Genomic DNA, 26,184 nt, shown 5'->3' on the forward strand with positions numbered 1-26,184 from the left:
CTGTTTATGGCATCAGTAATCTCCCTATGCTCCAGTCATGAGTTTCCAAGGCTATGGAAGCCCCTTGAGTTCTCCGACTCTTATCTTGTTTAGACAAGGTCATAGTCAAAGTGGAGGTTCTCTCCTCCCTTCAGAGAAAGGTACCTCCTTCTTTGAAGACCTGTTCTTTCCACTGGGATCTCACTCAGATCTTTCATTTAGGTTGTTTTTTTTTTTTTTTTTTTTTTTTTTTTTTTTTTTTTTTTTTTTTGCCAGAGTGTCTTGGCTTTCCATGCCTGAAATACTCTCATGGGCTTTTCAGCCAGATCAGAATGCCTTTAGGGCTGATTCTGAGGCCAGAGTGCTGTTTAGGACATCTGCCATTCTATGAGTCTGCTGAGTATCTTGCTTCCCATGTTGGATCACTCTCCCCTTTATTTATTCTATCGGTTAGTATTAGCAGGTACTAGACTTGTTTATGTGATCCCTTTGACTCTTAGTCCTTTCATTATGATCAATTGTGAACTGAAATTGATCACTTGGACTAGTGAGATGGCATTGGTACAAGCCACCTTGATGGGATTAAATTGGAGTCCCCTGGTATTAACATAGTATTTTCTAAAGAAGCTGGAGACTAGAACTGCAAGATCAAGGTGCCTATAGGTGTGGTTTCTTTGGAAGTCTCTTCTCGTGGTTTGTTGACCATCGTCTCCCTGTGTGTCCCAGTCTGCTCTAGTAAGGACACCAGTCACATTGCCTAGAGTGCACCCATGTGACCTGATTTACCTGAACATATTTCAGAATACTGTGTTCAATCCCAGTCATGTTGTGAGGTATTGAGTTAGAATTTCAACATACAAAATCGAGGAGAACACGGTTCAGCCAGTAGCACAGACCCGTTTGAGTTTTTGCTTTCTTTGAGTCAGGTATTGGTACTGCCGTGGAAAGTTTCACCTATGTTTGTAAAACTGGAACAAAAGCATTAGCCACTTAAAATTGTAGAGTTCCCTAATACAGCTATAATTATAAATCCTTTTTCATTCCCAATATTGTGTATTGATATCTCCTTGATAAATTTACCCAGAAGTTGTTGATTGGGGTTTAAATCATTTTTCTTTTGATCCTTGATCCTTTAGAATTTTGTTACTTTTTCATTAATTTATGCTTGTGTTTTTATTTCTTTTGTGAGCTTATCTTTTTTCCCTAGAATTTTGGGTTAAAAACTCACTGATTTTTCAGTGTTAATTCTGCTTTGTGTTTAAAGTTGTACATGTGCCTTTGAGTAGGCAAAGGTTATGATGTAGAGTATTTTCACTGTTATTCAGATTTAAATATGCTGAAATTTCTGGTATAATGTGTTTGGATCTCAAATAACTATAATTTAAAATGCTTAAACATAACATTTTTGCTTCCTTTTTGTTTCCAATGACATTTCTACTTGGTTACTAAATTTTTACACTACATACTTCGGATTTATGGGAACTGGTGGGATCTTTCTGTGCTGTTTGGCATAAAATTTTGCAATTCTCATGGTTTTGTGTTTTGAATATAATATTTTCCTTATTTGCACTTACTACTCACTAGATTTTTCCTTATTCTCCCATTAAACCTATATTAATCAGTGCATATAAGTTTTAATTATCATAATCTTAGTCGAATAGTTCTTGTATGATAAAATCTTTGCAATCGATAATACTTTTTATCTCAGTGTATTTTTTCTAAGCATAGTATAGTTAGTAAACATTCTTTGTTTTTAAAAATCTTAATTCTAAGGATATTAACTGCTTTTAAACATGAGAAATATTTTTTCTTCAGAATAGGTTTCAGTCTTTATTTTATCCTTTCAAGAATTATAAACATACAGATTCTCTTGGACTACCTTAGTTCACAGGACTAATTCAGCAAATTGTCTTTTTGGATACTCCAAATGACATGGTAGTTTGTTTCCTTTTGATTTGTAACTCTGATCTTTTTCTTCTAAGTCCTGTGCACCCTGGGGCCCTAAGAATTTGAGTTACAGATGGATTCATAAATTCACTTTGTTTACAGAGCTCTGTGAGCTGCTAGGTTCCAGACTGATGTGCCCATGGCACGGATAAAGTGCTGGTGTTTTTAATGGAAGGCTTCCATTGTCACTACTGAGACCCCTGGCTGACATTAGCATTCCTTGCTGTATTGTACAAAAAGGAGATTTTACAGTAATCCCTATTGTGTTCAGGACAGGTGTTAGAAGGCCTAGGTTTTCACAGGCCTGTGGACACACATTCTGTTGTTAGTCTTTTCATCCTATGGAGTTATGTCTAGTTCAGTGTCTCTTCAGTTTTTATGGTCTCCTGGAAATTACCACTGTGGCTTTAAATTCCTTTTTTATTTATATCTTCTAGGGATTTACTTTTGTATCTGTCTCTGCAACTCCACTAGTTCGCACATGTCTGCTTCCTCTTGTTTAAAGTTCTAATACCCTTAGAGGAAGTCCACATTCCCGTAGACACTGTCACAGTGCTGCCAGCAACATGACTGCTACTGCTTTCATTCCATATTCTTGAAAAGTAGCATTGATACATACTACTACAAGATGCATGTCCTGCCAGGGACTGAGACGTGTCTGATTCTCTGGCAGTGTACAGGTGACCTGTGAAGTACTACCCTTTCCCCACAAGTGAGAGAACTTGGATTCAGAGATGAAAAAACTCACCCATGACCTCAGGACCCCAGCTGGCTCCGCTGCAGATGGCAATCAGTCTGACTTGTGTCTGATACACGTGGCTGCATGACATCCTGCTTCTTGATCATCCTTTTCTGTTGTATGGCTGAATAGACTCTAATGCAGAATTTACATATTTTCTCGATCTCTGTCTTACATGAAGTTAGATATGCCTGCTATGATCATGTCACTAATAGCACACTGCTGGCCATGTTGTGAAAACTTAGCATGTGTAGCATGCATCAATGTCTACAAAACCATCCACTGCCCATGCTTCTGTATAAGTTTTCTATTCACTGGGTACATCAGATTCTAATGTGCATGCAAGTTTGAGGAGGATACCTCAAGACCTTGAAACAAGAATTAGGGTGTCACACGTGCCTTGCAAAGTACCTACCATGGACATTGTACTATGAGACAGATCCAATTAAGGAATCAAATTTTATTAATAGGTACATTTTACATGTTTGCTTGAAGTTTTTCAAAGTCAGTAGTTGATATCAAATGATCAAACAGAACGGCAATGTATTGATGATAATAGACTGTTGGGCTAAGATTAACAGTCACAGAAGAAAAGAAAGGATGCTGTTCCTTGGGTCTCCTCTGGTTGTGTACGTAAGCAATACAGCTTAGGCTGGATCAAGCACCAGAGACTCGATTAGCTCTGATAGCTAAGACGCCCAAGGCAGAGGTGGAACTTCATTCATGGCAGGCTAGATCCTGTCATCTCAATCCGTCTCTCGTCATTGCTGTGTGCCTTGTAATTTCGGGGACATTCTCCCATTCTCGTCTCCACACAAAGCAAGAATGACTCTAGACAGTTCCTGGATTACTATTCCTGTATAGACATTGATGCAAGATTTTTAAAACATTCTTCCTTCCTCAACAGTTGCATTAATCCAAGAAAATATTCACACTATCTTGGCTTGAGTCATGAAGTCAGTCCCAGGATGGGTGAGTAGGAGAAGAGAGGCACTGGCCAGTCTGGGTCACATACCCTATTCAGTGGCAGTGGGGAGCAGGATTCAGCTGTTAGAAGGCGAGATGGGCAATTTTTAGTGGGAGAACAGTTTAGGTTTCCATAAGAAAGACAGCATGCCAAGTAGAAAAAGCGGCACATGTCTAAAACAGTCTATATTTGCATGTACGTGCAGTAACTTATGAATATTGATCTTGTGAGAAATTGAAGGAACTAGCACCCTGAGACTCGAATACAAATTTTAGGCTCATCCTGTGTATCCTGGTAAGTGTGAAGTCATACTTAGGTTTCGTAAACTGTCTAAACTCAAAGGAGTGCAGAGGCGGATAGAGTACTGCAGCCACTATCAGACACTTGTATGTGCTCAGTTACTTAGGGGTTTGTGTTCATTTGTTTTAAAGAGAAAAATCCTTTTTTGCATTTCATCTGGTTTCTTTTTCTTCATGGTTGCTGACCTGTAAAACTGGTCATTGAAGGTCCCCGTGCCCCTGATGTTTTAAGTCTTTGTTTCATTACTACTTACTCTACAGTCCTAGTATGGTAAAGCCTGACTTGCACAGGCACAGATAGAACACCATGTGTGTGTAAATGATTTTTTGGGTTCAGGATCAAAGTCCGATTCTGAGATTAATGTACCCTGCAATAAAAACGAATATAATTTTACTTTAAAAAGTTGTCAGCAACAGTTATACTCCTAAAAATGAGAGTCTAAAGGATTTTTGTTTTTGTTTTTCTAAGACTGACTTGCTTGAAGGTCAGAGCTACCAAGAGGGGAAAAGACAGATCTTCGTCTGCTGGTTTATACTCAAAATCACTGCAAGGGGTTAAGGTTGAGCCAGCCAGCAGTCAGCAGCTTCATCTGGGTCTCCTCCCTGGGAGCAGGGACCCATACATTGGGGCTATCCCACTGCTCTTCCCAGGCTGTTAGTAGGAAGCCGGATCTGAAGTGGAATAACTGGAACGCCGACTGGCACCCACATGGGATGCTGGCATGGTAGGCAGCGGCTTTACCTGCTGCGCCACAATGCCTGCCCCAAATGCTAGCGTTTACACAGTCTTATAGTACAAGAGTGCTATAGATTTCCCGCATATGCATTTGTTAATTGAAAAGCATTTATAAAGATTAAGTTGTGATGTTTTCAGTAGAAATGGTCCCAGATATATGTAGTTTGCATGTAACAGTATATGATTGGACGTTAACTACATTTGATTTTGAATAGGCAGAATTTGGAAGAGAGGCCCCACCAAAACATGGACTTGAGCCCTTAAAATTGGGCCATTGCAAAGAATTCTTGATCTCAGTGGCAATACTGTTGATATTTGGCTGAAACTTGAAGAAATATGTGAGGATGGAGAAGGAGATAAGGGGCCGATTAAAACCACTGAGTAGATGAGACAGATTTGCTCCTAGCACTGCTTAAGTAAAAGCCAGTCTCAAAGTTCTTTTAATACATAATATAAAGCCAGATGTGGCTTACATTTCTAAAGAAAAACCGTTGCCAAGCATGAGAGCCTTTGAAATGGCCGTGATTCGAGAATATGAAGACATTTGGTTGAGATTTCTTGATTTTTTTTTATGATGCAATTTTTTTTTCATTTTTGGGATACTATATTTTTAATCTATAATACAAAGGCTTAATGCTTCATTAAATAGTTCAACAAATAAAAATGAAATCTCATAGTTGAGCTGGAAAATAGACAAGAGCTATAAACAATAAATGAAAAAATTAAATTCTAAAAGTCACAAAATCACTGAAATGATAATACTACATAATTTGCTCAAAGGACAAAAGACTTAGCCAAGGTGCTTTGATCGGTCCCCAAGCCATTCAGCGAACAGTGCTGTAGATACTGTTGCCTTTATTCCTCTCAAGTATTGCGTCTCCCTTGTGGGGAAAAATGTTGAAGTGGCAAAGCTCTGCCAGGCTCTCTGACAGTCAGAAGCCTGGCTGCCTCACAAGCAAGCAGAAAGTCTCCTCTTCGCTCGGTGGCGCCGCTTCCATCCCAGTGTTCTTATTTCGCCTCTCTTCTGCAGGTAAGAAATCGGTTGAAAACAGTGATTGGAGAAACGATGATGCAGGCTTGCTCCTGATGAGGTGCCTGTTGAGTGCAACAATTGGCACATTTTTGTGTCTGAAATTTCTCAAACCTAAGTGCCATGGAGCTACTTGGATACTGGAAGGGTGCTATTTGGATTCTACAGCTATTTTTGTACTTGGGAACCTCAGAGGTAGACAGTTCAGGCATGCAATTTTGGTTTACCTCGTGGGGTCTCAAGTGAAACGTACGATCTTCAAGTAAAACAGCATTGACTCAACATCTGTTGGTTCCCATGAGTCTGTGTGGTAGGGTGTGAAGTCTCAGGACAGCACAATTCCTCTGCAGGCTTTTTGTCTCAAGACCTTGTATGTCTGTGAAACAAACCCCGCAGATGGTATTCTTACTGGGAAAATATTCCGTTATCACCAGTGCTTAGAACAGTCCCTTAGCACTAAAGAGACACTCGTGTGTCAACTGAAATGTGTTAACTGATAGGCAGGCAACCTGACACTGCACATTGAGACCCAAGTGCTTTATGTAGTTGACTTCAATTGATTTAGAATGCACTGCTTGGAGCCGGCCCTGTGGCATAGCGGGCAAAGCCGTTGCCTGTAGTGCTGACATCCCATATGGGCACCAGTTCAGGACCTGGCTGCTCCACTTCTTTTTTTTTTTTTTTAATCTTTTATTTAATGAATATAAATTTCCAAAGTACGACTCATGTGTTACAATGGCTTCCCCCCCCATACCGTCCCTCCCACCCACAACCCTCCCCTTTCCCACTCCCTCTCCCCTTCCATTCACATCAAGATTCATTTTCGATTATCTTAATATACAGAAGATCAGCTTAGTATACCTTAAGTAAGTATTTCAACAGTTTGCTCCCACACAGAAACATAAAGTGAAAAATAATAGATGATTTTTTTTTAAATGATGATGAAATCAGATCAGACCTATTGTCATGTTTAATCCCAGTGAGAGTCAAGTTGGGAATTGCTAATTTCTTTCTTTTTTTTTTTTTTTTTTTTTTTTACAGAAGATCAGTTTAGTGTACATTAAGTAAAGATTTCAGTCGTTTGCAGCCCCATAGAAACACAAAGTGAAATATATTGTTTGAGTACTCGTTATAGCATTAAGCCTCAGTGTACAGCACGTTAAGGACAGAGATCCTACATGAGGAGTAAGTGCACAGTGACTCCTGTTGTTGACTTTACCAATTGACACTCCTGTTTATGGCATCAGTAATCTCCCTATGCACCAGTTATGAGTTTCCAAGGCTATGGAAGCCCCTTGAGTTCTCCGACTCTTATCTTGTTTAGACACGGTCATAGTCAAAGTGGAGGTTCTCTCCTCCCTTCAGAGAAAGGCACCTCCCTCTTTGAAGACCTGTTCTTTCCACTGGGATCTCACTCACAGAGATCTTTTTGCCAGAGTGTCTTGGCTTTCCATGCCTGAAACACTCTCATGGGCTTTTCAGCCAGATCCGAGTGCCTTTAGGGCTGATTCTGAGGCCAGAGTGCTATTTAGGACATCCGCCATTCTATGAGTCTGCTGAGTATCTCACTTCCCATGTTGGATCACTCTCCCCTTTATTTATTCTATCGGTTGGTGTTAGCAGATACTAGACTTGTAAACAAGTCTAGTATCTGGCTGCTCCACTTCTGACCCAGCTCTCTGCTATGGCCTGGGGAAGCAGTGGAAGATGGCCCAAGTCTTTAAGCCCCTGTACCTGTGTGGAAGACCTAGAAGAAGCTCCTGGCTTTGGATCAGCACAGCTCTGGCTTTTGCAGCCAACTGGGGAGTGAACCAGCAGGTGGAAAGCCTCTCTCTGCCTCTCCTCCTTTCTCTGTGTAACTCTTTCAAGTAAATAAATTTTTTTACATTATCAAATTTAGAGAAAGTTCAGTTAAATATATTCAAAAGTATAATTGTAGAGTCACTGAATATGTTGGCTAATTTCCTATTAGCACTTTTAATGCTACCTCTAAATTAACATGTGTATGTGAATATAAACATGTGCAAATATAAATTTGTATTTATGTACGTGTATATATCAAACATACACCAAGAGACAGAATTGTGCTGCGTTTATCCATAAAGACAACCGACATATTTTTAGATAAGTATCTTAATCATTACTGCCTTTATTTCATCTTGAACTTGGGATAAGAATGTTTCACAGTTGGAGCTGAGTTGAGTTTATATATATAAAATGCTTAGCAAAGTAGTACCTGCCTGATGTTATATAACAGTTATGATTAGACTTTGGACCGCTTGACAGCACTAGAAATTCCTTGTTTATAAACTGCCTGGCTATATAGTATTCTTGGAGAAGGTGCAGTGTAAACAAACTATTAATCAGTTGGTGAGTATTCAATTGTTCTTGATTTCTTATTCTATGTATTGGTATAATGGCCATCCTTGATGTCATCTGTCATGGCTTCTGCTGAACTTGGCTCCTTTTCAATTGATTGAATTTATCTTAATTAAAAGGCTTTAATGAAGGGAAATAATCCTGTTGAAATTAGTTTCATTAAGAATAAGGTGTTTAATTTCAGGAAGCAAGGCAGAACACATATGGGATAGTCATCCCAGCTGATCAGGGAAAGCTCAGCATGTTAGAGTAGACCTGTACCAATGCAAGTTAAGAGGTTGCAGTGAAATTACCAAAGAGTCTGTCCCTATGATTAAGTTAAAATCTATAACTACACAATATTGTCCCCTCTAGTCTCTACTTGCGTATTAGCATTGGTTTATAATCTTGGCAGGATCATTTATACTTCATAGTATGAAAAACAGTACAACCACATGATTTAGTAGATACAACACCAGCCTCATTAATATATCTAGCATTTATTTTATACCTTTTATGTGTAGACACTTGGAAAAGCAGATGATGAAGACAAAGTTCTTGGCTTGAAGGATTTGGTAATCTGTATCAATAAAGTAAGATCCGTGCTGTGGTCAGGGTATTTCTTAAATACCTGTGGGATGAAGGAAAAAGAAACCTCTCCTTGGCTGGAGGAGGTATAGACAGACACATTAAAAGGCTCATGAAAATTGACTTCCATTTTCACTGTTGGTCTACACTCCTGTGGCCTTGTAGTCTGCATAGCACTGTGATTGAGTAGCAGCATCAGGCTCCCTCCTGGCCAAGAAGTTAACCTGAGAATTCATATTGGCCTCCTGTGAGCAGGCAAAGCATGCGTGGTTGTGCGATGTAATAGGTTGGTTTCCTGCAATAGCAAACTCCAAATCTCAGGAGCTGAGCCTAGATCAAGTTTGCTTCTCACACAAAGCCTGATGCACATTCCTCCACATGGGCCTTCTCTGATGGAAGCTTTCTCTCACGGTGACACCATTTTGATTAACACCAGTAAGGAGAGCATCACGGTTGTGTGGTGTGTTTTCAAGACACATCATTTTGAGTCATGTGTTATTGGCCAGAATTTAGTCACTTGGCCCCAACCTAACAGCATGAAACTATAGGAAACAACATAATCTTTGGGTGTCCAAAAAGAGCCTAGTTAGCTGGGATCTGATGGAGATACAGTATCATCACTCCCCTAGTGTGACATTAAAATCTCTACAAGACGTTGAGTTTCTACTTTTCACAGTAGGTAGTCTTTCCTGCATTTTGAGGTATAAAATGAGGCTACTAAGAAGTTTAGCAGTCATACAATACTTACTAGCTATAAAACAAATTATCTGCTAATACTTTTTAGAGCTTTCTTAAATACAGTTCTATCCCTATTACCTTTCACATAGCGATAGGGTAGTTTTGTACAACTGATTATGTTCCCTTTACATTTCTCAACCCTATTCGTTTCAGCAGCTTACCCTATTCAGTCAGTGGAAATGTGGTTCTGCTAATCATTCAGACCAAAATCTGGGCCTCACTCTTGACTGCTTTTTTTTTTTTTTTCTTCTACCCCACATCAAATCACTAAGCAAATTCCATTAGCACCCCTTCTTAGCGTGTTTACTTACTATGTATCCAACCAATTCTCCTGAGTGACAGTGCTACCAGTTAGTCCAGAGTGCTAAATCTCTGGTATTAATAACTGCAGCTCTTCCCTCCTGGTCACGCCGTTCCCACTCTTGCTGACAGCATTTATCCGCAACTGTGCAAGAAACAGCACCAATACTTAGTGCTGTAAAACAAACATGGCTTACCTCTTGTCTGTGGCTCAGATGTAAGAACAGCTTGGCTAGTGGCTCTCCCTCAGGGCCTCTCCTGAGGTCCTAGTGTGGAGGCAGCTCAGACTGAAGGTTAATAGGGAGAGAGGATTGTCTTCCAAGGTAACTTAAATTGCTGGCAAGTTATACCGATTCAAGGCAGACAGATCTCTGCTACACAGGCGCCCCTAGGAGGCTTCGTAACTGTCCACACCACGTGGTAGCTAGCTTCTCCAAACCAAGTTATCCAAGACAGCAAGGCGGAAGACAGTGTCTTCTGGCACAACTTTGGAAGCCACGTGCCATTTGCTCCACACCTTGGTAGTTACAGGGGTCTGCCCAGCTTAGAATGGGAGCTGATAACACATGCATATGAATACTTAGGAGGGACTCACCAGAGGACACTTGGAGGCTGGCCACCACCCTCCCTATGGCCTCTACTCTGCAGAGAGCAGTCTTGTCATATGCAAGTCAGTTGTGTTTCTCACTGAACTTTGCCTAAAAATCAAAGTTCTAGGAGGTCCTGTGTTCTATAGCTCTTTTTTTTTAACTTTTATTTAATGAATATAAATTTCCAAAGTACAGCTTATGGATTACAATGACTCCCCCCCATAACTTCCCTCCAACCCGCAACCCTCCCCTTTCCCACTCCCTCTCCCCTTCCATTCACATCAAGATTCATTTTCAATTCTCTTTATATACAGAAGATCAGTTTAGCATACATTAAGTAAAGATTTCAAGAGTTTGCTCCCACACAGAAACATAAAGTGAAAAATACTGTTTGAGTACTAGTTATGCATTAAATCTCAATGTACAGCACACTAAGGACAAAGATCCTACATGAGGAGTAAGTGCACAGTGACTCCTGTTGTTGACCTAACAAATTGACACTCTTGTTTATGGCCTCAGTAATCACCCTAGGCTCTTGTCATGAGCTGCCAAGGCTATGGAAGCCCCCTGAGTTCACCGACTCTGATCATATTTAGACAAGGCCATGGTCAAAGTGTAAGTTCTCTCCTCCCTTAAGAGAAAGGTACCTCCTTCTTTGATGACCCCTTCTTTCCACTGGGATCTCACCCGTGGAGATCTTTCATTTAGGGTTTGGTTTGGTGGTTTTTTTTTTTTTTTTTTGCCAGAGTGTCTTGGCTTTCCATGCCTGAAATACTCTCATGGGCATTTCAGCCAGATCCTCATGTCTTAAGGGCTGATTATGAGGCCGGAGTGCTTTTAGGACATTTGCCTTTCTATGGGTCTGCTGTGTATCTTGCTTCCCATGTTGGACCATTCTCTCCCTTTTTTATTCTATCAGCTAGTATTTGCAGACACTATTCTTGTTTATGTGATCCCTTTGGTTCTTAGTCCTATCATTATGATCAATTGTGAACAGAAATTGATCACTGGGACTAGTGAGATGGCATTGGTACATGCCACCTTGATGGGATTGAATTCGAATCCCCTGGTATGTTTCTAACTCCACTGTTTGAGGCAAGTCAGCTTGAGCATGTCCCGAATTACACATCTCTTCCCTCTCTTATTCCCACTCTTAAATTTAACAGCGATCACTTTTCAGTTAAGTTTCAGCACTTAAGAAGAATTGTGTATTGATTACAGTATTCAACCAAAAGTATTAAGTAGAACAAACAAACAAAATACTAAGAGGGATAACATATTAAGCTGCTCATCAACAGTCAGGGTGAGGGCTGATCAAGTCACCGTTTCTCAGTGTTCATTTCACTTTAACAGGTTTCGCAGTTAGTTGTCACCTATCAAGGAGAACAAGTGGTATTTGTCCCTTTGGGATTGGCTTATTTCACTCAATATGATGTTTTCCAAATTCCTAACAGGGATCACTTTTCAGTTAAAATTTAAACACCTAAGAATAATTGTGTGTTAATTACAAAGTTCAACCAATGGTACTAGAACAAAAAAAAAATACTAAAATGGATAAAGTATTACATTGTACATCAACCGTCAGGACAAGAGCTGATCAAGTCACTGTTTCTCATAGTGTCCATTTCACTTCAAGTTTCCCCTTTGGTGCTCAGTTAGTTGTCGCCAATCAGGGAGAACATGTGATATTTGTCCTTTTGGGACTGGCTTAATTCACTCAGCATGATGTTTTCCAAATTCCTCCATCTTGTTGCAAATGACCAGGTTTCGTTGTTTTTGACTACTGTATAGTATTCAATAGAGTACATGTCCCATAATTTCTTTATCCAGTCTACTGTTGATGGGCATTTGGGTTGGTTCCAGGTCTTAGCTATTGTGAATTGAGCTGCAATAAACATTAATGTGCAGACAGCTTGTTTGTTTGCCAATTTAAACTCCTTTGGGTAAATTCCAAGGAGTGGGATGGCTGGGTTGAATGGTAGGGTTATATTCAGATTTCTGAGGAATCTCCAGACTGACTTCCATAGTGGCTTGACCAGTTTGCATTCCCACCAACAGTGGGTTAGTGTCCCTTTTTCCCCACATCCTCGCCAGCATCTGTTGTTGGTAGATTTCTGAATGTGAGCCATTCTAACTGGGGTGAGGTGGAACCTCCTTGTGGTTTTGATTTGCATTTCCCTGATTGCTAGTGATCTTGAACATCTTTTCATGTCTGTTGGCCATTTGGATTTCCTCTTTTGAAAAATATCTATTGAGGTCCTTGGCCCATCTCTTAAGTGGGTTGTTTGTTTTGATCTTGTGGAGTTTCTTGATTTCTTTGTAGATTCTGGTTATCAACCCTTTATCTGTTGCATAGTTTGCAAATATATTTTCCCATTCTGTCGGTTGTCTCTTCACTTTCCTGACTGTTTCTTTTGAAGTACAGAAACTTCTCAATTTGATGCAATCCCAAATGTTAATTTTGGCTTTGACTGCCTGTGCTTCTGGGGTGTTTTCCAAGAAGTCATTGCCGGTACCTATATCTTGCAGGGTTTTTCCAATGCTCTCTAATAATTTGATGGTGTCGGGTCGTAGATTTAAGTCTTCAATCTATGTTGAGTGGATTTTTGTGTAAGGTGAAAGGTAGGGGTCTTGCTTCATGCTTCTGCATGTGGAAATCCAATTTTCCCAGCACCATTTATTGAATAGACTGTCCTTACTCCAGGGATTGGTTTTGGACCCTTGATCAAATATGAGTTGGCTGTATATGTTTGGATTGATTTCTGGTGTTTCAATTCTGTTCCATTGGTCTATCCACCTGTTTCTGTACCAGTACCATGCTGTTTTGATTACAGCTGCCCTGTAGTATGTCCTGAAGTCTGGTATTGTGATGCCTCCGGCTTTGTTTTTGTTGTACAAGATTGCTTTAGCTATTTGAGGTCTCTTTTGCCTCCAGATGAATTTCAGCATCATTTTTTCTAGATCTGAGAAGAATGTCTTTGGTATCCTGATTGGTATTGCATTGAATCTATAAATTGCTTTTGGGAGAATGGACATTTTGATGATATTGATTCTTCCAATCCATGAGCATGGAAGATTTTTCTATTTCTTGGTATCCTCTTCTATTTCTTTAAGGTTTTGTAATTTTCATCGTAGAGATCTTTAACGTCCTTGGTTAAGTTTATTCCAAGGTATTTGATTGTTTTTGTAGCTATTGTGAATGGGATTGATCTTAGAAGTTCTTCCTCAGCCATGGCATTGTCTGTGTATACAAAGGCTGTTGATTTTTGTGCATTGATTTTATACCCTGCTACTTTGCTAAACTCTTCTATGAGTTCCAATAGTCTCTTAGTAGAGTTCTTTGGGTCCCCTAAATAAAGAATCATATCATCTGCAAAGAGGGATATTTTGACTTTTTCCTTCCCAATTTGTATCCCTTTAATTTCTTTTTCTTGCCTAATAGCTCTGGCTAGAACCTCCAGAACTATATTGAATAGCAGTGGTGAGAGTGGACATCCCTGTCTGGTACCAGATCTCAGTGGAAATGCTTCCAACTTTTCCCCATTCAATAGGATGTTGGCTGTGGGTTTTTCATAGGTCGCTTTGATTGTATTGAGGAATGTTCCTTCCAAACCCAGTTTGCTTAGAGTTTTCATCATGAACGGGTGTTGTATTTTATCAAATGCTTTCTCGGCATCTATTGAGATAATCATATGGTTTTTCTTCTGCAGTCTGTTAATGTGGTGTATCACATTGATTGTCTTGCGCATATTAAACCATCCCTGCATACCAGGGATAAATCCCACTTGGTCTGGGTGGATGATCTTTCTGATGTGTTGTTGCATTCTATTGGCGAGAATTTTATTGAGGATTTTTGCATCTATGTTCATCAGGGATATTGGTCTGTAATTCTCTTTCAGTGCTGCATCTTTTTCCGGCTTAGGAATTAAAGTGATGCTGGCTTCATAGAAAGAATTTGGGAGGATTCCCTCTTCTTCGATTGTTCTGAATAGTTTGAGAAGAATTGGAGTTAGTTCTTCTTTAAATGTCTGGTAGAATTCAGCAGTGAATCCATCTGGTCCTGGGCTTTTCTTTGTTGGGAGGGCCTTTATTACTGTTTCAATTTCTGTCTCAGTTATGGGTCTGTTTAGGTTTTCTATGTCTTCCTGGTTCAATTTAGGTAGGTTGCATGTGTCCAGGAATCTATCCATTTCTGATAGGTTTCCCTGTTTGCTGGCATACAAGTCCTTGTAGTAATTTCTGATGATTCTTTTTATTTCTGTGGTGTCTGTTACGTTTCCTTTTTCATCTGATTTTATTGATTTGGGTCTTTTCTTTTTTTAGTTAGTTGGGCCAATGGGGTGTCAATTTTGTTTATTTTTTTCAAAAAACCAGCTCCTCGTTTGGCTGATTTTTTTTGTAATATTTTTTTTTTTTTACTCAATCCTGTTGATTTCTTCTCTGATTTTAATTCTCTTCTCCTACTAGATTTGGGTCTGGTTTGCTGTAGGTTTTCTAGATCCTTGAGGTGAATTGAAAGCTCATCTATTTGGTGCCTTTCCAATTTCTTGATGTAGGCACCTATTGATATAAACTTTCCTCTTAACACTGCTTTTGCTGCGTCCCATAAGTTTTGGTATGTTGTGCTGTTATCCTCATTTACTTCCAGAAAGTTTTTGATTTCTCTTGATTTCTTCTATGACCCATTGTTCATTCAGGAGCATGTTGTTCAATCTCCATGTGTTTGCGTATGCTCTAGGGATTCCTGAGTTGCTAATTTCCAACTTCATTCCTTTATGGTCTGAGAAGCTGCATGGTATGATTCTAATTCTTTTGAATTTGCTGAGACTTGCTTTATGGCCTAGTATGTGGTCAATCCTAGAGAAGGTTCCATGTACTGCTGAGAAGAATGTAAAATCTTTAGCTGTAGGATTGAAAGTTCTGTATATATCTGTTAGATCCATTTGGGCTATAGTGTCGTTTAAATCTACTGTATCCTTGTTGATCTTCTGTCCTATTGATCTGTCTATTTCTGAGAGTGGAGTATTGAAGTCCCCCAGTACTATTGTATTGGGGTTTAAGTCTCCCTTTAAATCCGTTAACAAATCTTTTAGATAAACTGGTGCCCTGTAGTTAGGTGCATATACATATACATTGATGATTGTTATATCTTCTTGGTGTATTGATCCCTTAATCATTATATAGTGCCCCTCTTTGTCTCTCTTAGCAGTTTTTGTGGTAAAGTTTATGTTGTCTGATATTAAGATGGCTACGCCCGCTCTTCATTTCTGTTGGCATGGTATATCTTTTTCCAGCCTTTCACTTTCAGTCTGTATGCATCTTTGTTGGAAAGATGTGTTTCTTGTAAGCAGCAAATAGATGGGTTTTGTTCCTTAACCCAATCAGCCAATCTGTGTCTTTTAACTGGACAGTTCATGCCATTCACGTTCAATGTGACTAATGATAAGTGGTAACTTTGCCCTGCCATTTGCCAAAGATAAGTTCTAATATATGCTTTGAATTCCCTGTGATCTTGACCTCCTGACTTCATTGCCTGTTCTTTCCCTCTTTCTCATCTATTGCAGACAAACAGGCTTCGTTCTTGATCCTAAAAAGCCAATGGCAATTCCCCGCTCTGATCTTGAGCACAGAACGTTTCCTTCACGCGAGTGGTCTCCAACCAGACACACGGTGTTCACTCCCTCATTGCCTTTTGGTTCCTGCTTCAGTGTTGTATCATTGGGCAAACTGTTCTAAGTACCTTATGACATCTCTTGCTGGTATACTGTCTGCCTTGCCACTGCTTTGCGTTCATAGCACTGATACTAGTTTGTCCATCTCTCTAAATTCAAGCTTTTTAAACAGTCGTCTCTTCTGTTCTCTATATTAGTACTTCTTAAGTATTCCTGGTATATTGTGGTTTGAACCATAAGAAATTGTCTTGTAATTCGTATTTTCTTGGAGATAAGTCTTTATGTGATCAAAACATAGTGGATAAAACCTTGACTTTAAGATGTCAAATAAGGAACACCATGCATTTGGTGACTGGCTATGAAACTCTAACTTCTTAATGATATTGCTGGTTTAAAATCTCTAAAATATAGGGCACTGTGGCACAGCTGGTTCAATTTGCCACTTGGGAAACCTGACTCCCATATTGAAGTACTTATACAAGTTCCTACTGTACACTAGGATCCAGGTTCTTTGTAATGTACACTCAGGGAGGTAGCAGGAAATGGCTTAAGTGCTTGGGCTCTTGCCACCCATGGGCTCCTGGCTTCATCCTGGCCCAGGCCTGTTGAGGTCCTTTAGTGAGTGAACCAGTGGATGAAACAAAGTGGAAGGTTGCATTTTCATTCTGTTTCTCTCTTCCCCCTTTCCCTCACACTCTCCCTGCCCCTCCACCTGTGAAAACAAACATTTGAAAAAATTACTAAAGGCACTCTACTACTTACCTCAGAGAAAAAAACTACAATATCTGTCTTTGTGGGGCTGCCTTTTTTCACTAAATACAAAGGTTTCCAGTTGCAACCATGTTGCTGCAAAAGACAGGATTTCTTTACCTTTTTACAGCTCGGTAGTACTCCATAGTGTATATTTCCCATAATTTCTTTATCGAGTAAGTAGTTGAATTGTGCTGCAATGAACATGGGGGTTCAAATTCTTGCCTGCCAGGGTGCATGTTAGATAAACCTGGAATTAGAAGCAGAGTTGGAACTTGACCCAGGCACCTCAAAATTGATAGAGCTGTGTGAGAAGAGTCTTTCCATCTGTGCTAAACACTTACCCCAGAACGTGGATTTTTTTTAGTCTGCTTTGACCACTTTTACTCCAGGGATGGACACTTGATGCTAGAGTCCTCAATCAGTTTTTGCTATTTGTTGAACTTACACAATTTACAGACTGACTTAAGTGGCATTTTATTCAGCAAAAGCAAATGGTGTGTGTTCTAGAACTTAAACGAAATGGGAATGTCCGTGATGAAATGCTCTTCTGTGTAATGTCGTCTAGTAATCCGTAGGTTTTGCGTAGTCCTCTTGATTTTCTGTTTTCTTTATAAGAAAGACTATGAACATTGCAAACAATCCTGTGACTTTGAACCCGGAGTTTGATTTATACAGCATCTGCCAAACCCAAGAGGTGTAACACAAACACAGTGATAATTAAGAAACTTGCAATAAAGCAAAGTGACATGGGACCTGAATCTTGTGATTGCTACAAATAAGCAGGCAAAGGAAATTGCAACATTTGCCCTTTGATCTTGCCCAGGTCAGGGGACACGGCTGAGGAGTGTCTAATTGATAAAGGATGGTATCCTGAAAGTAGAACTCTGGGCTAGCTGCCACAGCCACACTGATGTTTCTCTAACAGCAGTGCGTGGTTTTGTTAGAAAACAAAAAATAACTGGAAAGGTAATAAAACTAGGAAGTTCTTAAGAATACTGACTTGGCAAACTTGAAGCTCCCACTACACAACAAATAGTGTTAAAAAGCATATTTTCTGAGTTAGGACTGATGCTTTACCTCTGTTTTAGATTCTAACATTTTAACTCTGCAGTGCTCTGCAGTCTGGGATTCATCTTGATAGTGGAGAGAAGACTGGCTGTGGGAGTCACATAATTGAAGTTTAATTCTATGCCCTGCAAGTCACCACAGGATGACCTTGGGCGGATGAAGGAGCCTAAACAATTGATATGGTGCTGCTGAATTTCCTACGCCTAACTCAAAGGTGGTTGTTCAATGATAAAATCTATACCAGGGGTGTCAGAAGTTGATAAACAGAGGCCGGCGCCGCGGCTCACTAGGCTAATCCTCAGCCTGCGGCACCGGCCTCCCGGGTTCTAGTCCCGGTCGGGGCGCCGGATTCTGTCCCGGTTGCTCCTCTTCCAGTCCAGCTCTCTGCTGTGGCCTGGGAAGGCAGTGGAGGATGGCCCAAGTGCTTGGGCACTGCACCTGCGTGGGAGACCAGGAGGAAGCACCTGGCTCCTTGGCTTCGGATTGGTGCAGCGCTGGCCGCAGCGGCCATTTAGGGGGTGAACCAATGGAAGGAAGACTTTTCTCTCTCTCTCTCACTAACTCTGGCTGTCAAAAAAAAAGTTGATAAAAGAATAAAAAGAATTTTGGTGCCAAAATTAACTTAACCTGTGCATAGCTATTTTTAATGTACATCTTGTGAGTTTTGGAGGAGCCGGCATATGTGTGAGGTCTTAGCATTGTTCTGGGGGCATATAAGATGCTACAATATTGAGTTGTGAAACCTCTTACAGAGACTTGTATTTGTAGTTCTTGTAGCAGCAAATCTTTTCCGCAGACTCCTTAGCCCTCGGACAAAAGTAAGAAAGTTGTTTGGTCAGGCAAAGTTGTCAGAAGTGTGTTTTCAATGCATTTGCTTAGTGTTCATTTTAGGATTTGCAACAAGCTTCTTTGCGCTCAGTAATTTTGTAACTTGGCCAGAAGTCCACCCTGTGCTATCCCAGCCATTTCTTCCTCTTCTGAGTTGACTGTGCTGACTGGAATCACCATACATCCATGTTGCTGACTTTGCTGTAGAAGGTGGTGTGCCTGTCACGCTGGCTCTGAACTCCAGTTCATCTTTTTATTATCACTTAAAGATGTTTATTCAAGAGGCAGAGTTACAGATGGAAGGAGAGAGAAAAAGGTCTTCGATCCACTGCTTCACTCCCCAGGTGACTGCAATGGCGGGATCTCGGCTGATCTGGAGTCGGGAGCTTCTTCCAGATCTCCCATGTGGGTGCAGGGGCCTAAGCATTTGGGCCAGCTTCCACTGCTTGCCCAGGCCATAAGCAAGCATCTGGATTGGGAGAGGAGCAGCCAGCACACAACCAGTGCTGATATGGGATGCTGGGGTTGCTGGTGGAGACTTAGTCTGCTGTGCCACAGTGCCTGTCCCTCTAGTTCATCTTGAGAGGAGGATACTAGCTCTACTGAAATCCTGCCTCTGAGCAGCCACTTTGTTAGCTTTCCAGCCCCCTGAAAACAGGGAAGTCAATGTGTAATAGTGGGCTCATCCAAATGAGGGTCATTCTTGGTCCCTGATGTTTCAGGTCTTGCCTTGGTATACCTTGAAAGAGTGAAGATGATCATGATAAATTGTTTTAAAAAATACTTGTTTTGAAAGAGGAGGAAAGAGATTGTCCATCGCTGGTTCATTCCCCAGATGGCTACAACTTCCAGTGCTAGACCAGGGGTTGCATCTGGGTCTCTGATATGGGTGGCAGGGGCCCAACTACTTCAGCCATCATCCTCTGCTTTCCCAAGCCATTTAACAGGGATCTAGATAAGAAATGCAGCAGCTGGGACACGAACTGGTTCCTGTATGGGATGATAGCATTGCAGTCAGTGGCTTTACCCACTATGTCACAATATCAGCCCCAATCATTAATCATTATCTGTGGGGAGCAACTCGGACTAGACTAAGTTACTGGAATTAAGACTTATTCTATGCATCTGCTCTCCCACAATATGGCGCTGGGAGAGGAGGAAACAGCTTCTACACAGCTGCTTCTCACCAACTTGACAAGCTGCAGGAGCTGCTCCTGATTGGAGGAGAGCAGCGTACTCGGCGTGTGGGTAGCAGAGTTGGGATAGGTGGAAGAGGACTATAAAGGAGGAGAGAGACAACATGCACCAGGAACATCTATCTGAAGGAACACCTGTGCAGCCCCCGAGAGAGCCGGCCGGCGGTGTACCGCTCCCCCACGGAAGTGGGGAAAGTGGCAGGGGGAACCGCCCTTCCACGGAGGTGAAGGGACGGTAGCCAACCCGGGAAGAACCAGCAGCAAACCCGGGGAGGGCCGAGCAGACAAAAGAACAGCACAGGGTCCTGTGTCGTTCCTCCGCGAATGGGGGAACGACAATTATCTATTAATTAATCCAGTTTTTCTAACTTTGTCAACAAAAATGAAACAGCTCCAAGTTAAGTCCACCATTGCCAGAAGGAAGCTTCTTTGGCTCTTGAATCTTGATTTGCACATTTTACCCCCCTGACCCTTCATCTTGGTGGCTGTAGGTACGGGAGCTTCCCATTGCAGCTGGTGGTAAATATAATGTTCTTGGGACTATGACCTTTTTCCTCTGTATGCTCCCTAAATTCTTAATCACGTGCAGGTTTTTATGATGTGAAACTTTGACTTAGCAATGATGATCTAAGTAGAATGTTGTAAGTAGTATTCTCTTAATGGGTTTCAGTTTCTGAACATAAGCTATTTCTAAAAATACTCTACTGGCTTCACAGTGAAAAGCATGGAAACTCAATCCAGTCACCAAAAAAGCAGTGTTGCCCATGGAGAAGCCCTCGGTCTACAGAATAGGAAACAAGATTTAGGCTTGGCTGCAACTGGTTAGCATCCTTGAGAAAATCACTTAACTTTGGATATATTTGGCCAACTACAAAATCACGTATCTAAAACACTATGAATTTAAGACAGAACCATGAGTGTGGAAGTGAATGATAGAAGATGCATGTCTGCTGTAGCCCATGATTTTATGGCTCGCTTAACAGGACAATTTGCCATTTAAAATGAATCAAATGTTGCATTTTTCCACATTTCAGATAGCCAAGTATCTAACGACCTCCACATTCTCTTCAAAGCAACCATGACCTTCGGCCTCTGTGCTTTGACCCTCCAACCCTTGTCACTAATGGACAGTTACAATTGGCAGAACTCAAATCCTGTAGGACTAATACCAAGCCCTCACTCTGGAGGGCCATTTTAAGTTGTCAGGTTTCAGGTCTTTCCATGAGGACTAGGAATCCCCACTCAAACATTGCTCCAGTTCCTTGCTGACAACACTGTGGGGCTGTAGCTGTCATACAGTCGGAGTCTCCCCAGGATTCCCACCCAACCCCAGCACAGTTGACCCTTCCCGACTCTGGCTTGCCAACTTCAGGGATTGTGACTTGGGTATAAGCCTTGTTACAGACGGGGGGTGGGAAATGTGCTCGTTTGCCTCGTTCTGCCTGGCAGAGGTCAGAGTGCAGTGACTGCGGTGTCAGGGTTAGGGGAAGCAGTGGAAGGGAGACAAGCAGGAAGGAAGGGATAATGCAGCTGAACCCAAGTTGAACCTCTAAGCAGTTCAGCTCAGGGACAGTACTGACGTCAAAGCTGTTTCTTATTTTATAAAAGCCAGGCTGTCTCCTAAGTAGTCCCCTCATACCTTTTGCCAGTCCAAAATGCTGGGTCATGACCCTTGGGCTGATGGTCCCTCAGCCTTCGTGCAAGGAGAGGTTTGCTTAGTGTAGCTTGCCCCTTACTTTGTTTTGTGACATGGCGGGAGCGGGGGTGGTGGTCCCAGTGTTTGCTTTAGAGAGGCTAAAAACAGATGAGCTGAGGAAAGTCACAAGGAATATGTTTGACTTTTACCTTATTCCATTAGATTCCATGTCCTAAATAACAGCCTCTCATACAACACTTGCAGGCCTTTCCCAGATGTAAATAAAAATACCTCTGCACTGTTAGAACTAGCATAAATGATGAGAATTTCAAAAATGAAGCCATACTTAAAATTGCTGTGACAGTTAACTTTATAATCATAATACATGCCCAAGATTAAAACCATTTCGTATAATTGTAATATACAATAAACTGACATGTGTGAAAAGTGTTAGAATTTAGTTTCTGTATAGGGTTGAAAAGGATGATCTTCCACTTTGAATACTTTTGTGATGGTATTTTCATCAATGTAGAGCTATGTCTTTCATTACCCCGAATCCTTTGTTCAGAGAGATGTTCATGTTGAACTTACAATGGAGACATTTCTACCTGGGTGCACCAACGTGGACACTTTCACTTGGGTTACTTGATGTCACTCTCACAGCATTGCTCCTCCAGAAGGGCAGAACGATACTGAGGGGTTCTATGATTGGCCCAGAGTTAGAACTCTGCTACAGCTACCTCCTGTGACACCTTCCATGAACCCTCCCTGATCCTTCTGTGTTCCAAGTTTTAATCACTCCATCTATGAAATTGAGTACGCTTGTAGCATACCTTGTTACTCTGCACTTGCACCCTGTAGCGTTATTTCCAGTTATCTTTGTCTAAAGCCCTTCTCTCAATGTGACCATCAAGAACAACACTTTGTTATCTCCTCCTTTTCCTTCTGAATGTCCAGCATGCATCTCGCCTGTCCATGTTCCTTAAATTCAATCATGTTCACCTGTATCCAATCCGTTACTATTGGTTGATTTCTTCATTGAACAAGTATCTGTTGAATGCCAATAATGTACTGGTGCGAGGGTTATAGAAGTGAATAAAGCACACAAAAATTCTTGCCTTCATAGAACTTACTTTCTAATGAAGGTAAAATTTCTCTGAAGAAAAATAATTGAACAAAACCTGAAGGAGCTGAGGCGAGGGTATATACATGGCATTAATGATTTTTTGAAGATTAGGGAGCTTTTTTTCAGGGCCACATCAAAGGTTGGGATTTCTGTACTCAGTTGTAGCTACATTATTAGATGAGAAGTGAGCTGAAAAATTTCCATGTTCTGCCTATGTTCTCCATTTAGTAGCTGAGGAGACTCGAGTTCAGTGAGGTCAGGTTCATATAATGTTGTTACCCTTAGATTAACCAAAAACTCTCAACAGCCTACTGAAATCTAACTGAACCTTAAGATCCAGGTCATTCATCCACCTATCACTTAGAAAGTTCTTAAGTAATGCTGACTCTTACTGCTTCAGGAATGGAAGCAATCTCAAATCTGCAGGTGGAAAACCAGCCCTATTCCCGAGAATCCAGTGTCTTTAAATCAAAGTAGGAATCCAAATTAAGAGCTTAATTAATGGGGTATGGAGTTCCACAGGAATCTGAATCTTGACCCACTCAGTAGAGAAAAGAGGCACCATTTCATTGGAGGAGACAGGGTCCTTGATAATTACATCATGTCCATTACTTGTAATGTTAACTGGACAGGGCTGACATCACCCAAGCTGGAATGGAAATCCCAGGGTGAGAAACGGGGACAAACACTTCAAATCTGTACACATTTCATGTCAGTGGGGAAATAACATGGACTAAGCTAACATCTCCATGTTTCTCTGCTTCTGGATCACACGGACTAAACACTGAACAGGAAACCAAAGATACTTCAAACGTGTCTTGACACAGGTTAAATATTCCAAGCTGATATTGACATCCTAAAATATGAATAATGTAGGCAATCTTTGATTTTTACAGCTATTTGTTTCTTGTTAAAAAGAAAGCATTCGCAAATCTGATGAGCTGAATCACCTGGGAAGTCTTTCAAAATCTACTTAGTCCCACACCCAGATGTTTTAATTCAGAAGGTTGTGAGTAGGGCAACAGAATGCCTACTTCAAACAAGCTCCACATGAATTCAGATAATCGGCAAGGTAGACATTTCAACATTCCATAGGACTATGAGATGCTTCAAGTGCTAGAAACTTGAATGAAGTACTGATTTCAATTTAACTGTCTTAACACACACACTAAAGACCTGAAAAGAAAAATATCCTGTGTCTTGTCTTCTGCAGGTTTGTGTATTGCGACTTTTTAATGAGTGAGCTTCTAAATGTTTGGGATGATTTACATTTCTTTTCCTCTAGGTAGCAAGAGATGAGACATTTTATCTTTTTATATGAGAAGAGTGATCTACCCAAATGCAATGATGATTATACAAACTCTGTACTCATGAAACAGAATGTATTGATGACTGTTTGGCTTCTTTATATAAAAAACGGCCCATCTGAAAAATGATCTTAATTTCAAGGTTATTTCCACGGATCAAATAAGATTGAACGTGAGGTACTTGGTGTAGTTTCTGACGACATGGTTAGGACTGCTAGTAATGGTAGCTGCTGCTATTGATTGAAGCGTAGCCTCGATGGCTTTCTCAGTTGGAAACTGCATAGGCTAGCAAACAAAAATGCTACGATGACCTAAGGTATTTGAAAAAGTTCAGATCTTTTTTAAAGCAGTTTTTTTAAAAAATATTTATTGGAAAAGCAGAGTTATAGAGAAGAAAAGGCAGAGACAGAAAGTCTTCCTACTGCTGGTTTGCTCCCAAATGGCCACAATGGCCAGGACTGCCAGACCAAAGCCAGGAGCTACATCTGGGTCTCCCACGCAGGTGCAGGGCACCAAGCATTTGAGCCTTCTTCTGATTTCCCAGGTGCATTAATAGGGAGCTGGATCGGAGGAACCAAGGCTCAAACCAGCACATATATATGGGATGCAGCGTTACAGAGGGCAGCTTATCTTGTCATGCCACAGTACTGGCCTCAATCACATAAATCTTAGTAAACAAACTCAGTCTCAATGAATTCATGCTAAACCATTGTTCTCATCTATTCTACTTTGCTGATTATTCTTGACAATCTCTTGAGTTTGTGATTTATCGTTTGTTTATCACCGTCTTGCCATGAGCAGCCTCCTGCCTGGTAGTCTGTCCTGGGCCTTGACCTCTGACTTGGCTCTTTAATCAAAATGTACCCTCATCTTCTTGACAGTGCCAGAGTCCACCATTGTAGGTAAGCAAACACTCATCTAGTTCTACACCAGGATTTTCAAGACAATTTGCCCTATAGCCCACAGATAGCCTTGCAAAGTGGCTAACGGAGTAGATAAAGACAGAATGCTGGTCAAACAACTTTCTCTCCCTCCAGGCATCAGGGTTCAGGTTGGAGGGACGGGACTAGCTCCTGTCTATATTAATAGATTTGACTGTGTCACTCAGAATTGTTTTTGATAACAAGTGACAGGAATAAAATAAAACTGGCATCCGCATTAAAAAGCCGTGTGTTGACTCAGAATTCTGAAAATTCAGAATAGTATGAGCTTCAGGCATGGTTGAGTTCAGATGCTTAAATAACATGTTTTATCAGAAATTGGTCTGGCTTTCTCCCTTTAACCCTTCTGAATTGACTCCATTCTGACACATTTTCTACTCTGGCATAAGATGGTCACTAGCATCTGTAGACATACTCTAGCCCCTCATCAACTCCAGTGGAAGCAGAACACTTTACTCCTAGTTACGGAGCTTAGGCCAGGTTGTGGAATTTGTATTTTCCCAAAGATGGCTTTCAATTCTATGTGACCTTGTGCATTGTAACTTCAAGAGCTAGTCCTTCCTCTTTGCCCTTGAAATGGGACATTGGACTTGCGACTGGCTTTGGTAAGTAGAATACTCAGTTTATGCTGTGCCATTTCTTGGGCCATGTCTCAAGAACCATGGGAGTTTCTGCTTCCCTTTTTAGATTACCTTAAACCTCATAAGGAAATTCGAGCTAATCCTGTGAAAAAGAGAAGCCACCTGTACAGAGGCCCCGAGGGTGGAAAACAATGTGAAAATAAGTTTGAAGGCAGAGAGTTGGATTTGCCCAGCTGACAGCCAGCAGCAAGGTCCATTCCTGTGTTCCAGCTTTCTGTTGAATCCCAGTGCTGGTGTGCAGCTGAATGCATAAATCTAGGTGGTACTACACCCCTGGGCCCTGCCTAAATTCCTGATGAGCAGATCTGTGTGCAGTTAAGTGGTGGTTATTTCGAATCACTACATGATGGGATAATATACAGTGAAAGTACTGGAACAATCCTGAAACCGCCCATGACTGTAGGTGGAGGGTAAGATCAAGCCTGCTGAAAACAAAAGGACCTTGGAATCCCATAGGAAGCAGGAGTGTATCACAGGAAAAATTATGCAGATCCCTCGGAAATTTACCTCCCCTCCTGGTTTGGTTCTCTTTCCACCTTCATCTGTACTTGTTTCTTTTGTTTTTATGGAGCCTTCTAAGAATAAAAGGATCCTTACTTTTTGTATTTGCATGTGATACAGACAAGAGTGTTGCTGAACTGCCAACAGATTTAAAGTGCATAGAATCATGACTTCTCCACATTTTGTGTTTTCCTGAGAAGTCTGGCTTTCTATGTGTGTGAAAAGATGGCTTACACAGTACATA

The sequence above is a fragment of the Oryctolagus cuniculus genome, chromosome 4 (assembly GCF_964237555.1).
Source record: "Oryctolagus cuniculus chromosome 4, mOryCun1.1, whole genome shotgun sequence".
In the NCBI taxonomy this organism is placed as follows: domain Eukaryota; kingdom Metazoa; phylum Chordata; class Mammalia; order Lagomorpha; family Leporidae; genus Oryctolagus; species Oryctolagus cuniculus.